Source organism: Camellia sinensis, chromosome 1, assembly GCF_055761805.1.
Source record: "Camellia sinensis isolate YWXY chromosome 1, ASM5576180v1, whole genome shotgun sequence".
Classification (NCBI taxonomy): Eukaryota; Viridiplantae; Streptophyta; class Magnoliopsida; order Ericales; family Theaceae; genus Camellia; species Camellia sinensis.
The window spans coordinates 190,936,661-190,953,163 of record NC_138961.1 but is presented as its reverse complement, the minus strand read 5'-3'; positions in this window follow the sequence as shown (position 1 = coordinate 190,953,163).

Sequence of the window (16,503 nt, the reverse complement as noted above, 5' to 3'; positions counted from 1 at the left end):
GTTTGGTTTGGGATGTTTTAAAAAAGTGTATTTTTTGATTTATTGGCTAATATGGATTGAGTTTGATGTAATGTGTTAGAGAAGTGATGTGATTTAAATAGGATGATATGACTTAAATACGATAGTGCATTTTTGACTTTTTTAAGTTATGTCAAGAGTGATTGTTTAGAGGTCTGTAGATTTATTTATTTAAATTTGATATAAGTTTGAATAGAGAATTAGAGATACCTAAGATAATGAAAAATAGATGAGTGGATAAATTACAGTAATAGTTATTTTTATTTGACCAAATTTTCACTTTGATTCACGTTCTTTTAATTTTATAAATTAAACTCTATATTTCTAATTATATTTTAATGCGATACATAGGGATCCCCCCGGTCCATTTTCACTGCTTGCCCTCACTCCTAACCCGACCCTCACAGATTCTCTCCCACCCCCACCTAAACCTACAAATATAACTCCCACCCTGGCTCTATCTGATTCCCAACATAATAAGAAATTTAACAATAATATTAAAATTTGATAATTAAAATTAAAAAATGCTATATATAATTTAAAATATATACTATACATTGTACATATATTAAAATTATATTATATAACATAATAAAAACTCAATAGATATTATATATTCTATAAAAATTCAATAATACATTATACATATAATATATTAATTATTTATTATATATTTCCACGTAGCGTAGGGTTTAGGTAAAAAAATACTCTTCCCCACCCCCAATCCGAACCTAATCGGGTTTTTCTAAAGTTTTTTCAAATCCGATCCTACCTTATTCAACCACCTCCCAAACCCATCAAATTAGAGTCAAAGGGAGTCGGGACCCAACAGATCGAAGCATTTTACCATCCCTAGTGATACATATGTCAATTATCATTAGTATTCTTGACGGGAAAAAAGTCATGTCCAACTCATGTGAAAATTTTAATAATTCTCATACAATAAAAGATAAATAATTAATTTATACTGGTAGTTCCTACCATTGGATTCAAATTTTACTTTAATCCCTTTAATTTTATGGATGTCATTTTTCATAGAAAAATGTCATAAGCAACTCATGTGCCATAAGAAATAAAAATAATTAATTTACACTGGTGGTGGTCTTTATAGTTTATTTTGATTTCTACTTTGATTCCTTTTGTTGCACAAATGTTATTCTGTTTAAAATGTTAATGGCAACTGAAAAAGGGACCACATTTAAGCAAAATTAAAAGTGTAAGATTTAAATTAATAAATTTAAAATTATGAGAATTAAAATAAAATTTTACTCAAAATTAGAAGGACTATGGCATAATATATCCAAGATAATTTGAAGTTGAATTAGATGAGATTCAATAATCACCCACGTGGGAGATTGATAATATGATTCAGATTTGCAATTTGCAATTTGCAATTTGATTAAACGAATGCCTGACTAAAAGGATTCTTTGACAAATCAATAGCAGATTAATTATAAATATTATAATTAAATTTAAAAGTTAGTCAATTGTTGTCCAAATATACCTAATTTGAACCCCAACAATTAAAAATATTTATCTATATATATAAAACAAAAAATTGATAAAGATGACTGAGAGACAAAATTTTACAACACGAGTCTCACATGTCCTAATCTAATACTCTAATCTGTATAAACAAATACACCCTTAAAATTTTCCGCATTGGAGACCATTATTAAATTTGAATTTATTTTAATCTTATGAAACTCTTTTTATATGAATAGATTTATTGCAATTTTGACGTTTAACTCATTAAGTTATTCAGGTCTCGTTTGAGAACAAATTAATTTAGTAATTTTTTTACTATTTGACTAAAATATGAGCTAAAAAAACTAGTATGTTTAAAATGATTTTTTAACTTTTTATGAAAAGATGTGCAAAAAGTAGAGAAAAAAAGAGAATTTTTAATTTTTTTGTATGAATTATTAATTTTTTGACTTTTTTAATAATTTTTTAACTAAACCAATCACTTTCCAAACGAGACCTCAATGTTTAACTCAGAATTACAGTTTTAATGCCAACTGCTAGGGTCAAACATCAATTTGTTTGTGTAAGGATGGGTTTAGAATTAGTTTATTTATATATTTTCCGGTTGTTTTGTTGTCTTTATTTGTAATTTTTTAAAGAATATGCAAACTTTTACTTTTTAGCAACTTTTAACCAAAAAGGCTATGTTAAAATCTACCTACTCTCCACCTACTTCACCCACTTAAACCTACTCCACTAAACTTAACCCTCCACCTACTTCACCCACTTAAACCTACTCCACTAAACCTAACCCACTACACCACTACCACTTCACCTACTCCACTAAACCTTCACCCACTTAAACCTACTCCACTAAACCTAACCCACTTACCTACTACACACTCACCCTCTTCTATATATAGGAATCATGAATCATTGTAATAGATAACAATCAAATATCAATCAATAATACAATTCTCTATTTCTCTTTATACATTAAATTTTCTACATGGTATCAGAGCAAGGTTAAGCACTTAGTATTTTTCGCTTCACCGGCGGGCGGCAACCTCGCCTTGGCCGCCCGCCGGACCTCAACCTAATCTGCTAGAATTTTCTACACATACCTTGAAATTTCTTCGAGTCCACCACCACTGCCTCTCCTCTCACTGTTGTCTTCCCATACACCACCGTCTCGATCGTCTTCATCTACAATGTTGCAGTGAAGGATCTCAAGCGTGGTTTTGTTGCATCCAACTCGAAGGATGATCCAGCCAAGGAAGCTGCAAATTTCACCTCCCAGGTTATTATTATGAATCACCCGGGTCAGATTGGTAATGGGTATGCTCCAGTTCTTGATTGCCACACCTCCCACATTGCTGTCAAGTTTGCTGAGATTGATCGTCGATCTGGCAAGGAGATTGAGAAGGAGCCCAAGCTCTTCCGTGAACATGCTCTCCTTCCTTTTACTCTTGGAGTGAGGCAGATGATTTGCTGCTGTAACAAGATGGATGCTACCACTCCTAAGTACTCAAAAGCAAGGTATGATGAAATTGTGCAGGAAGTCTCTTCCTATTTGAAGAAGGTTGGTTACAACCCTGACAAAATTCCTTTTGTCCCCATCTCTGGTTTTGAGGGTGACAACATGATTGAGAGGTCCACCAACCTCGATATGATTACACAGCCCAAGAGGCCATCAGACAAGCCTCCTCTTCTCCACATTCTTGATAACACCAACAGCAACAGTTTGACGCATTTATTAGAGAAAAGGTCCAAAGGCAGCTCCTGTCAAAGCTGATGCTCAGCAGGCTGTACCACCTATTGAAGTGCCAGCACTATCCTTGCACATGGGGGCACCCACTCATTTCTTTATTGTTTTCTTTTACTCACCCATGTGACCCACGATGCAACCTATACTTTTTCTTTTCTTTACACTCTTGTTCCCCACTTTCTTTATTATATATATATATATATATCTCTTTTTATTATATTATATTAAAAAAAAAAAAAAAAAATCTTCATCTCTCCTCCGTTTGATTTCCAACTCCATTATTTTTATTTTTATTTATTTTCTCCAAACCACTTTCCTTATTTCCTCCATCTTTCATTTTTTGATTTCAAATATATTTTTATTATTTTTTCTTTATTTTTCTTTCACATTCTTTTTAATCTTTTTCCAATTCCCTTCATACCATATAGCTTTGCACACCAAATCATATTTTATTCATCTCAGGGATCAACCCCGATCACAATTTTACACAAAAAAAAAAAAAAAAAAACCAACAAACAAACAAACCACCACAACACACCCGCACCCACAGTGGGATTTTTCTTCTCTACTCTGCTGCAGGTCTCTTCTTCTTGCTTTTCTCTTGGGTGTCCCTTACCGGCGCTGCCTCCATACTACCTACTCCACCGAGCACGTTCACTCCACCCTGCTCCTCCACTACAGCATATGGTGGACCTCCAAATCGGAACATCACGGTAGCCTTCCGCTTCAGCTCCTTGTTTTCCGCCTTCAGCACACTTATCTCTGCTCGCGCATCCTTATACATGCGCTGGAGCAGAGCCAATTGGCCGTTTAAATGCTGCACCTCATTTGTCCTACTCTGCAGCCGGTGCGACAAGTTTGTGACTGCCGTCATCGTCTCCACACAGGACTTCAAAGTATACTGATTGGCTTCAATGTCAGTTTGCACTGCCATTTTTTGCTCCACAGACCGCATAGGAAAGTTCAACGGAGCAAACCCTGGGGCGCTTGGTTGAGGTTCACTGGCCCCCGCACCAGTTATCTCTCTTGTTGACTCGTTAAGGTCTGGAAAGAGAGTGAGCAGACCACGGGAAGACGAAGCCATTTTCTGGACAACAGAGTGTTACAGAGTGTCTCTCTCAGAAATCTCTCTCAGAAAACAGAGTGTTACAGAGTATCTCTCTCAGAAATCTCTCTCAGACAACAGAGTGTTACAGAGTATCTCTCTCAGAAATCTCTCTCAGAAAACAGAGTGTTACAGAGTATCTCTCTCAGAAATCTCTCTCAGAAAACGAAGAGTTTTTCAGAGTTTTTCTAGCAGGTTTTTGTCTCTGCTTCCAAGCCTCAGCCTCCGCTTCGGTTTATAAAGACCATGACAAAGAGGCCGACACGCGTTCTGTCGATCACGTGCATCGCCGTGTGTCTGGCGCACCTTTTTATGGATTGGGCACGCCTTTTGATGGCACGTCTTTTGATGGCACGCCTTTTGAAAACATGGGCACGCCTTTTGATGGCACGCCTTTTTATGGATTGGGCACGCCTTTTGATGGCACGCCTTTTGAAAGATTGGGCACACCTTTTGAGGGTACGACTTTATAAGGGTCCGACAAGACTCTGTAAACTGTCCCGACATTGATTCCGGTTAGCTCCTTTATGGGTCCGACAAGACTCTGTAAACTGTCCCGACATTGATTCCGGTTAGTTTCTACAAGGGTCCAGCAAGACTCCGTAAACTGTCACAACTGTTGTCACAACATTGACTGCTACAACGGTCCGACATGACCCCATAAACTGTCTTCTACATCGGTCTGACACCGCCATCCAGTGTCCTCTACACCGTTATGACACCCCCATACAGTGTCCTCTACAACGTTATGACACCACCATCCAGTATCTTCACCAATGGTCTGACACGACCATACAGTGTCTCTTATCCTCTTTTATTTTTATGTATTTTCTTGTTTTGTTACTCTCTCCAAACTCAAGTTGGTTAGTTCCTATCCCCCTTGAGTTTGCGGGGGGCTGTTAAAATCCACCTACTCTCCACCTACTTCACCCACTTAAACCTACTCCACTAAACCTAACCCTCCACCTACTTCACCCACTTAAACCTACTCCACTAAACCTAACCCACCACACCACTACCACTTCACCTACTCCACTAAACCTTCACCCACTTAAACCTACTCCACTAAACCTAACCCACTTACCTACTACACACTCACCCTCTTCTATATATAGGAATCATGAATCATTGTAATAGATAACAATCAAATATCAATCAATAATACAATTCTCTATTTCTCTTTATACATTAAATTTTCTACAGGCTATAAAACAAAGATGGTTATTGTATTTTTTTTTTAATTTTTATAAAATACAAATAGCCCTCCTGATATTTATTTAAAATAAAGATTGCACCTTATAGTTTTATAAATTACATCTCGTTTCTTTAATTTCTAATCGTATAATAAATAATTTATTTTATTAAAAATTATCAAATAAATTAATAGTTTTTAATGATATCATAAATATATTTTAATTAACAATTTAGATAATTTTATTGTTATATAGGAGAGAAGTTAGAAATTTTATTTATTTTGTTAATTCTATTAAATAAAAAGTGCGGCAATGAGATATTTTTAATTTTTAAGACCACATGAACAATTCATATTTTGAGCAAATCTCAAAGAATGTATTTGTGATTATAAACCAAAATTAGATATTACATCAACTTTTTCACTAAAAGAGTTTTGGTGACTAGTTTATTATTAAAATAAATGATAAATTATAACTACAAATATACTATCTGAGATTTACTTACTCTCTCTTTTGAAAGTTATGGTGGCTAATTTACCTTCTCTTTTAAGGCTAAATTAGCACACCAACGTTTAAAAGTTTCGGTGGCTAGTTTATTATTAGTTTAAAAAGTCAGATATCATATCAATTTTTTCACTATAAATAAATAAATTTTTAAAACTCCTAAAAAAGCAAAAAGGTATTAAAATTCCCACCCCAAACCACCACTTAAAATTGATTTCTATGCAAAAGTGAGCAATTTCCTAAAAATTTAGATTTGTAACACATAATTGACATTGTTATAGTGAAGAGAAAAAAAAAAAAAGTGTTATTGTAAGGGCCAATAAAGGAGACAAATCTTTGTTGAAATCAATCACTTGTTCTTGAAGTTCTTGTACTTCAATCTAATGTTGTGAGTTAATCTAAATTGTTTTATTGAAAACCCTTACTATTATATTTTTTTAATAAGTTTTCGTTTGTTAATTATATATTTTAATCAAAAAATTATTATAAATTGTCCAATCACTCTTTTTATTTTTTTATACATCTTTTTATAAAAAATTAAAAAATTATTAAAATAACTTATTCCCAAACTAGAAGTCTCTCTTAATAACACTAAATAAATGTGTAATGTATGTATATAATGTTATGCTGACTGCCTTATGGTCATATGGGGTTGGCTCTAGTGATTGTAGCCTCCTTGTAGCCTTCAATTGAGAACCTCTAGACTTTTTCAACCTTTAGGTATCTCTAAAAAAAATAAAAGAAAAATTACCAAATAATGTGATGGAGAAAAAAAATTTAAAGTTTTTTTTTTAATTTTTTTAATTATTTTTGAAATTAGATTAATTATTTTTGAATTTAGATTTTAATTAAAATTTTATTATTTAGCCTAAAGAGGGGTGATAGAAACCCACAACTATACTATTTCAATATCTATAGTTATGTTGACCCGTCATTTGTTGGGTTGACCCAATTCTATGTGCCTAACTTCTTGTAACATTTTTTTTGGCCAACCTTGCGAAATTAAAAGTGGACCTCACGTGTAAATTTCACTAATGCAAGCCCTATACTTTTGTCTTACATTTATATCCCATTTTATAACTTAACTATTAAAATTTAGGCATAAATTTCTTATATTAAGCCATATTTGTAAATAATTAAATAATTAGGCTTTATTTGTCATAACCTAAAAATGTCAAAAAGTCACTATCCTATTTAAGTCACATTATCTTAGTTAAGTCACATCACCTCTCTATCACATCACTTCAAACACAACCCATACTCAGCTCATATTTTATAAAAATTAAAAAAATGTACTTATTTAGATTATCTCAAACAACCCTTAATTTTTTGGCTAATAAAACCAAAGCAAATAAGTCAGTTTGAGATGACTACTGCGTAATATATATATATATATATATATTTAAAGTAACTTGTCTAGTAAATTTGGGAGAAAACGATTAGATATTGCTAAAAATTATACAGTGTGTTTGGTTTTAGTTTTCTAAATTTAATTTTTTGAAAATTGAGTTTTTTGTTTTTTTTGTTTTTAGTGAATATTTTTTAAATTTTAAGTAATTTTTTTACTTTTTTAGATACACCTTATTTAGATGTATCTAAATAATAAAATATTTGTGAAAAAATATTTTAAAAAATTAATAAATACACAAAAATATAAAAAAATATACTGAATTTTCGTATTTTTTTATATGTTTTGGTATTTAGTGTATTTTTTAAAATATTTTTTTCACAAATATTATACTTTTTAAGTGTATTTATATTAGGTGTGTCTAAAAATTTAAAAAAAAATTCTTAAAATATTTTAAAAAATCATTCAAAACGTTAAAATACGAAAAATAAAAAAGTAAAATTTTTCGAAAACTATTTTCTAAAAACTGGAAACAAACAAGCTGATAAGTATTCCTAAAAGGACTCCACAATGTTATAAGGATAATATAATAATTTATCCCCCCAAAAAAAAAAGTATTAAAATACCCCGTAAAAAAATGCATTAATTACCAAATGCATTAGATTTCTAAATTCTAAAATAAAAAATAATTAAATTTACTAAAAAAAGAAGGGGAACAACGTTTTACAAGCTAGTGAGACCTTTTTGAAAATTACAATTGCAATAGAAGTTGAAAATTTAAGCAAGAAGTAGAAATCACCTTATCAATTTACCAAAATACCCACTTCTTTTTCTCTTCTTTCCATTTCTTCATTGTTTTTCATGGCCAGCAGCTTTGGTCGTTGGTCACCATTCGACCATCCTCCAATCATTTACTGATCAACCCTAGCCACTCTCTTACCCTCTTCTCCTACTCCAAACTCTTTCCCCACCCATTTCCGCAGCTACCTCACCCCACTTATCTCTATCCAAGCCTTTTTCCATCCCTACCAAATACCTTAGAGTTATTTTAAGAAGATGATTATAATCAGTTTTTTAGTTAAAAATTGATTATAATCAATTTTTTGTGAGAGGAGAAAGTAGGTCATAATCTGGGAAGTGGATTATAACCTACTTTCCAAAAGACCCCTTAATCAACCCAAATCCTAGCCAACAGGACCCTATGCCCTTCCCTACTACAGCTCGCACCCGTTTCTTACTTTTTTTTTTTATTTTTCATGTTTTTTAAATACAAGTGTTACTTGTAAGCAAGCGCAATGTGTGCTCAATACAAGTGACAAGTGTGGAGTACACTTGCACCTAAAAAAAATTGAGGAAAAAGGGTGTGGAGCAACAATATAGAGGGACTAGGGGGCCTCCAATTGTTAGTTTATGTCGATTATGGGGTGCAAGTGACTTGTAATTTTTTGCCCCATCTTTCAGTGATAAATTATTTAGTTATCCCAAACAAAAATTGCCAAACTTCACCTTGGGCAACAATATTTGTTTGGTTCCAGTTTTTAAAAAATAGTTTTTTGAAAATTTTACTGTTTAATTTTTCGTATTTTAATGTTTTTAATGAATTTTTTTAATATTTTAAACAATTTTTAACAAAAATTTAGATACACCTAACATAAATACACTTAAACGATATAATATCTGTGAAAAAATCGTTAAAAAATATACTAAATACCAAAAAATACAAAAAAAAAATAAAAATTCAATATTTTTTCGTATTTTTGTGTATTTATTAATTTTTAAAATATTTTTTCACAAAAATTTTACTATTTAGATACATCTAAGTAAGGTGTATATAAAAAAGTAAAAAAATTACTTAAATTTTTAAAAAAAAATCACTAAAAATAAATTAAAAAAACACGAAAAATAAAAAATTTAATTTTCAAAAAACTGAATTTAGAAAATTAAAACCAAACACACTGATTTCCACCCACAAATGCAGAACTGGAACGGTTGGTTGGTGTGGGGACATATTTTTTGGGTAGTGCACGTGGCCGAGGTTGTTGGCCGAGGTTGTTAGCCGAGGTGCTACGTGGGTAGATCATGTTTGCCGAGATATTTAGGGCACTGCCGAGGTATATTGTGGCAATACCGGAATCCGAGATAAACGGATAAGGGACAAGAGTCCATAGAGTAATATCAAGGTCAAAGCCACGTGCCTAATGAGAACCCAAGTGGAACTTAAGTTCACATTAGAGGGCAAAGGACTGAAGAATGATGCTTGGGAGTTGGAATTTCACAAGCCGAGATTATGTTTAACACTTGTTGAAACTTGAGAAAAGTTTACAAGTTGAAGTTAAACCGAGATTATGTTTAACACTTGTTAAAATTTGAGAAAAGTTTACAAGTTGAAGTTTAACCGAGATGATGTTTAACACTTGTTGAAATTCTGAGAGAATTTACAAGTTGAAGTTAAACCGAGATGATATTTAACACTTGTTGAAACTTGAAAAAAGTTTATAAGTTGAAGTTAAACCGAGATGATATTTAACACTTGTTGAAATTATGAGAGAATTTACAAGTTGAAGTTAAACCGAGAAAGAAGATTGATTTAACACTTGTTGAAATTTTGAGAAAATTTACAAGTTGAAATTAAATCTAAGGTTATGAGTGAAAGAAGTATCTATACACATGCCGAGATGACTATGTTACCAAGACTTAGAAGATAATGGAAGACAGAAGCCTTAAGAAGTAAAAGCAACACTTTTGAAAATATTTGTTACAATATTTTCAAGTGTTAAACTGAGACCGAGATAAGTAAGGTCGGAAGTTTTGTCCGAGGTATGTTAACCTGAGGAGATTGCACAGTTAAGGTGTATGTTGAAGACATGCAAATTGTATTCTAAGTATGGAATCATATAAGGCATTAAAAAGAGGGCAAATATTCAAAACACTTGAAAGAAGAAGTTAAAAAATGCATTCAGATAAGGAAAGAAGGCACTTCGGCTTGACATTGAAGAATAAATTGTTTGAGTAACAAAAAAGTACAAGGTACAAAGACAATACATATTCAGTACATGGTGAAATTCAAGATACAGGTTAAATGATCAAAAGACATGAACAAGTAAAACAATGAAGCCGAAGTCAAGTTCGCCGGGATCAGAAAGTGGTCGTAAGCAAGGAAGTCCAGCAGAAGCCTCGCCAGAGGGGAGAGTGAAACTGGTTGCAGACAGCTTCGTAAAAACAGCAATAGAGAATTTGAAAAAGAAAGTTTAAACAAAAACGAAGATGCAGAAGTGAAAAGACGGAGAGAGTGAAGAGATTTTGATCAAAATACACAGATGCAAGGCGACTTAATGACGTGTATCAGACACAGCTCAGTAGAGGAAAGATGCGTGGCAGAAACGGTAGAAAAATTGTACGTGCATGAAGAAAACTCTTGAAGTTCTTGATTTAATGAAACAAATACCTCGGCTAGAAGGACAGTTTCGACTGAGAAACTTGAACGAATTTGGTTGTTGGTTCCAAAGTCTTGATGAAAGCAGACTATAGGTCTGGGTCATATTGAGCCGACGAGTTCTGACTTTGACAATAAATGATGAAACAAGCTTAGCCAATGTGCTAGATGAAAGAGATAATATAGGTTCCATCACCTCAGTTTGCCGAGGTAATAGAACCTAGGGGTAGTTGTGGGGACATATTTTTTGGGTAGTCCACATGGCCAAGGTTGTTAGCCGAGGTTATTAGCCGAGGTGCTACGTGGGCAGATCATGTTTGCCGAGATATTTGGGGCACTGTCGAGGTATTCTGCGGCAATACTGGAATCCGGATAAACGGATAAGGGACAAGAGTTCTAGAATGGGAAAAGACTTCAGTTTGGGTAAAGATGAGACACTTAGAGAGTTTATCCTAATTCTACTAGGAGTTCAAGATTAGCAGTAATCCTAAATCCATTAGAGTTAGGCTTCTATTGGGACTAGAATTGTGTTGGTTATAAAAGGGAGGCATCCTCATAGGTTTAAGGTATGCTTTTGATATTCTGTCTAGTGAGTTAAATACTATTGGTTACCTTTGAGAGATATTGAGTACTGACTTGATCGTCGGAGTGCTCTCGGGTGGACGAGCCACCGTCGGAAACTCATTTTCAGCTAGGTACCTGTTTGACAGTGTAATCAGAAAATCACCCACACAATTGGTGTACTGAAAAACATAAATCAGAGACCGCAACCTAACAAGATCAATTTATGGCATGACTAGTCCAACTTTGTTTAATACTAGAAGGACCATGAAGATATATGTATCTATGAATATCAACATAACATTAATACACATGATGAACTGTGTAAGAAGAAGGTACCGCATGTGCAAGCCCGAAAAAAGAGAATGACAAGATAAAATAAGACAAGGGGGGCACATCACCATGTCTTGTTGTCTATCTTCTATCCTTAAAAATGAAAAACACAATATATAATTCAATATATATATGAATAATTTAACGAATATTGAAAAAAAAAAATTTGTTCCCACAAACCATTGCACTCGTTTCACTCTATCTTAAATATTAATTACGTTAATATTTTTTAAAAAATATCACATATGTAAGCACACACGTTATGAATTGAGGGTATTTAGTTTGCTCAATGATAATAAAATAGATAAAGAGACCAAAAATTCAATAATATAATAAAACACAAAAAAAAAATGTTTTATAAATATTCAATAAACACTCAAAATGCAATCAATCGTGATAAATTACTGCTTTTTGGATAAAATTACACTAAATAAATCGCATGTACAAATATTTTTTCACGTGTCAACCAGTTGTGATATTTTGTAAAAATATTAACTTAGTTGACAGTTTGAGAAAAAGTAAATTAATGTTAAGGGTTGGTTTGGGATGTCCTAAAAAAGTGTACTTTTTGACTTATTATTGGGTTTGGATTGGATTTGATGTGATGTGTTAGAGAGGTGATATGATTTAAATAAGATATGTGACTTAAATAAAATAGTGATTTTTTGACTTTTTGACTTACATGCCAAACTAGCCCTAATAGTCTAAGAGATAAATGACAAAAGTATGATAATTGAGAAGATTTTTCATTGATTTTCAAGAACTGTGGTTTTGTTTGAATGTATATATTGGGCTATTTTGGGAACTTGGCTAAAAGCTACTTTTTTTGGTTAGTAGCAAAAGCCAAAAGTTGGCTTTTTTTTCCATTTGACAAGTTGGTTTTTAGCCAACGGTGCAATTACAATTTTACTCCTCATGGGTCACAATGTGTTACATAGGTTCAGTTGTAAATATTTTAAATAAATGGGGGTAGTTTAGTCATTTTATTATGATTTGACATCATAAACAAATATTAATTAAAAAAGTCAAAAGTCACTTTTTACCAACTTCCCAAATCATTTGTCTAAAAAAGCCAAAAGCTTGGTTAAAAGTCAAAAAATCACTTTTTTACCATCTTTCCAAAACAACCCATTGACTTACACATCACTTTTAACCAATTAGGTTTGATTCCATATAAAAAATTATGAATTCGAAATTTAAAGGAATGGATCAATTATTTAAATTTTCCTTCCCCACTGTCCTTTAGGGTCACCCTTAATATTTAGGTCCAATAATTAGTTAATACATATATTTAAAGATTAGTTCAAGCCTCCAAAACTCTCGTGAGCTAAAAATAAAATTAACAATAAAATTATACTACTATCATTTTCATTGTTTGGTTTTTTGAGTCTTTAAAGTTTTTATTTTTATACTGAAGAAGATTTGGATAATTGTTTTTGTAGATATTTCTTATTTCTTGATGAACTTCATTTTTTGTAAAGCTTAGATATTGATTTTTTTTTATAGTTTTTTACAAAGCTAAAGTTTTCTAGAAAGATACCAATTTTCAATTTTCAATTTTCAATTTTTTTTAAATTACTTATTATTGACTTTTAGAGGCATTGCAATATTAACCCAACCAACCATTCCCTCATTAATTTGTTTATACTTCGACATATAGTGCATGTTTGGAAAGTGATTTTTTTTGTAAATTTTTTTGATTATAGGATATTATAGGAGAAAAAAAATTGTGTTTGGAAAGATAGTTGAATTTTTTTGTGGTTAGATGTGATATTTGTGAGAGAAAAAAATAAAATAATTATGAGATTTGATGTGATATTTTGTTTGAATTTATTATTATTTTTTTTTACAACTAATTTGTCTTTTAGTGAAAAATCAAAAAAATCAAAAAACGAACTTCTTAAACACCGCCATAGTACGTTACAGATATTCCAATACACATCCCCCCAAAAAATAGTCTTTATATTTTCACTTTGATTCTTAAAATTTTTTTTCCTCACTTTAGGCTTACATGTTTCAAGTATTTTTTAGTTAATTCCTAAAGTTAATTTTTGTTAAAAATTAGACAGAAAATGACACATTAATAATCATGTGATATAAAAATATTTTATTATATATAACTCACGTCTCTGATATAAATATAAACCCCAATGCAATAATATATTTTTAGATAAATTACAAATACACCTCTGAGATTTACTTAAAATACCAATTACCCCTGTGTTTAGAGAATTACAAATATCTCATTGTCAAAATTTTTAATTTAACAGAATGAATTGAAAAATGAAATTTCTAACAACTCTCTTATACAATAATAAAATTACTTAAATTATTAATTGAAATAAATTCCTAATATCATTAAAAACTATTAAGTGAATTGATGATTTATTAATAAAATTAGCTATTTGTTGTAAAATTAAAAACTTCAAGAGACGGGATGTAATTTCTAGAACTACGCGGGGCAAATTGTATTTTAAGTAGACCTCATGAGGTGTATTTGTAATTTATCCTATATTTTTTTATTTTATAATATTTTTTGTCTAATTTTGAACATAAATTAACTTTAAAAATAAATTGAGAAAAATTTAGAACATAAAGAACCAAAATGAAAAAAAAAATTAAGAACTAAAATGAAAAAGTGGTCAACATAAATAGAGCAAAGTGTAATTTATCCATAATATACTCTACTCATTACTATGACATATTTATTTTCTATTTATTCTAATTTGTGTGTTTAATATGTTTAACCTTATTTGATACTTCTATAGTTTTTCTCATTTTTTAAAAAAAGATTAATAAGAATTTCAAAAAAAAAAAAATTGAAATGAGAAGTTTGTTTTGGAAAGTAGTGTTTTTAGTGTTTTTTTTTTATAAAAAAAATATGAGATGAAAAAAATTAATGTTTGGAAATAATTTTGATTTCATACAAAAAAAAAATATATATATATATATATATACACAAAAAAGTAAAGGAGAAAAAAAATATTTTGTATGACTTTTAAATTTTTTAATCTTTTTTTTTTATAATTTTATAATTATTTTACCCACTTACCAATCAGAACATAAATCAAGTGGCTGGCTACCATTGACTGGCACATTTGTTTATGTAGTTTTTATTATTATTTAATTTAATTAAATAAAAAAGGATATAGAAGTTGTATAAGTGGGGGAATGGAATGGGAATGGTAGGTGGGGACAGAGGCCCTTGTGATGAGCAATCCACGTGGAATGTTAGCTTTACAGCACTAAACTTTGGTTTGTATACATTATCCAATCACAATTCAATTCATGGCTAGTGAGTTGTCTTTTAGTTAACACTAAAAATATATATTAAAAAATAAAATAAAATAAAATAAAATAAATTAATAAGATAAAATATTATATTTAAATTATAAATATTTTTTATAAAAAAATAAAAAAGTCAAAATTTTTTACAAATGATTTAATCAAACCTAAATTAACCAAAATACTAAAAAATCAAATTAAAAAAATAAGCATTTACACACAAGGCATAATTTATGAACTTATATTCCATTAAATTTTAATTAAGATTTTTTGGACATTCAAATCCTATTAAATTTTTAACAGTTAGAATTACCCTTCAAATAATGATTGTTCATCATTTATGATTATCTATAAAAAAAAATAATATTTGACATTTATTTTAAGTTTCAAAACTTTAAAATATCAACTTTTAAATTGAAATTTTTTTAAAAAAATTATGTGCAAAAAAAAAATAATATTGTTTTTTGAAAATTTTGAAAAAATTGAATTATTTTTTGTGTAAAACTGAAAATTTTGTGTCTATAAAGAAGCATGATGATAGAATATTAATGTGCAAAACTGGAAAAAAAAAAAAAAAAAAAAATTGGTCTAAAATCCCTCCCTAATTTTTGATAGGATGAGAGATCCACAATAATATGTTTTGATGACTAAAGTCTCTCAACCTTATTTTAGGTTATAAAATACCTAATTTACCCTTCTTTATGACATAAGTTTGTTTGGATTTTAACAAACTGAATATTCTATTGCTGACATCATGGTAGAGATTTTGGAAACTGACTTTGCAGTGGAGATTTCGTCGGAGAATTCGTAGGGATTTTGCAAGTGTTGTAGTGGACTTGACATAGAGATTGCTACGATCATGTAGGTGTTACAGTGTGTTGATCCTGTAGGTTTTTCAGTGGAGTTGAATCAGGTATGTTTTCGATGGAGTTTCAACATGGATTTTGATTTTCGTTTTGAATTTTATGTAAGGATTCCGATTTCATATTAGTTTTTCGAGTGTATTTTTGCATTAGGTTTTTGTTTTCAGTTTTGATCAATTTAAAAGAGAGGCTAGCTTAGTGAAGTTGTTTATGATTTTTGGAGTTGATTTTTCATTTTGGAGTTGATTTTTCATTCTCTGTTATTGATCAATTTTAGAGAGAGGCCAGCTTGATAGAGTTGATTTTGATTTTTGGAGTTCATTTTTCATTTTCTGTTTTTTGATCAATTTCAAAGAGAGTTGACAGTGTAGTTGATTTTGATGTTTAAAGTTCATTTTTCGTGCTCTGTTTTTCATCAACATGCTGATCAATGATAAGTTTTGTTCTCTATTTTTTCAAACCAGAGAAATTTCATTCTCTGCACTTTTGTTGGTATAGTCTAGAGAAAATTGTAAATTTGTTATTATAATCCAACAAAAATTATAGAGAAAATTATAAGTTCATATGAACATATTATTAGAAGTTTCTAATACAGATAGAATCTCAGAAAGTGAATGTAAGTTCT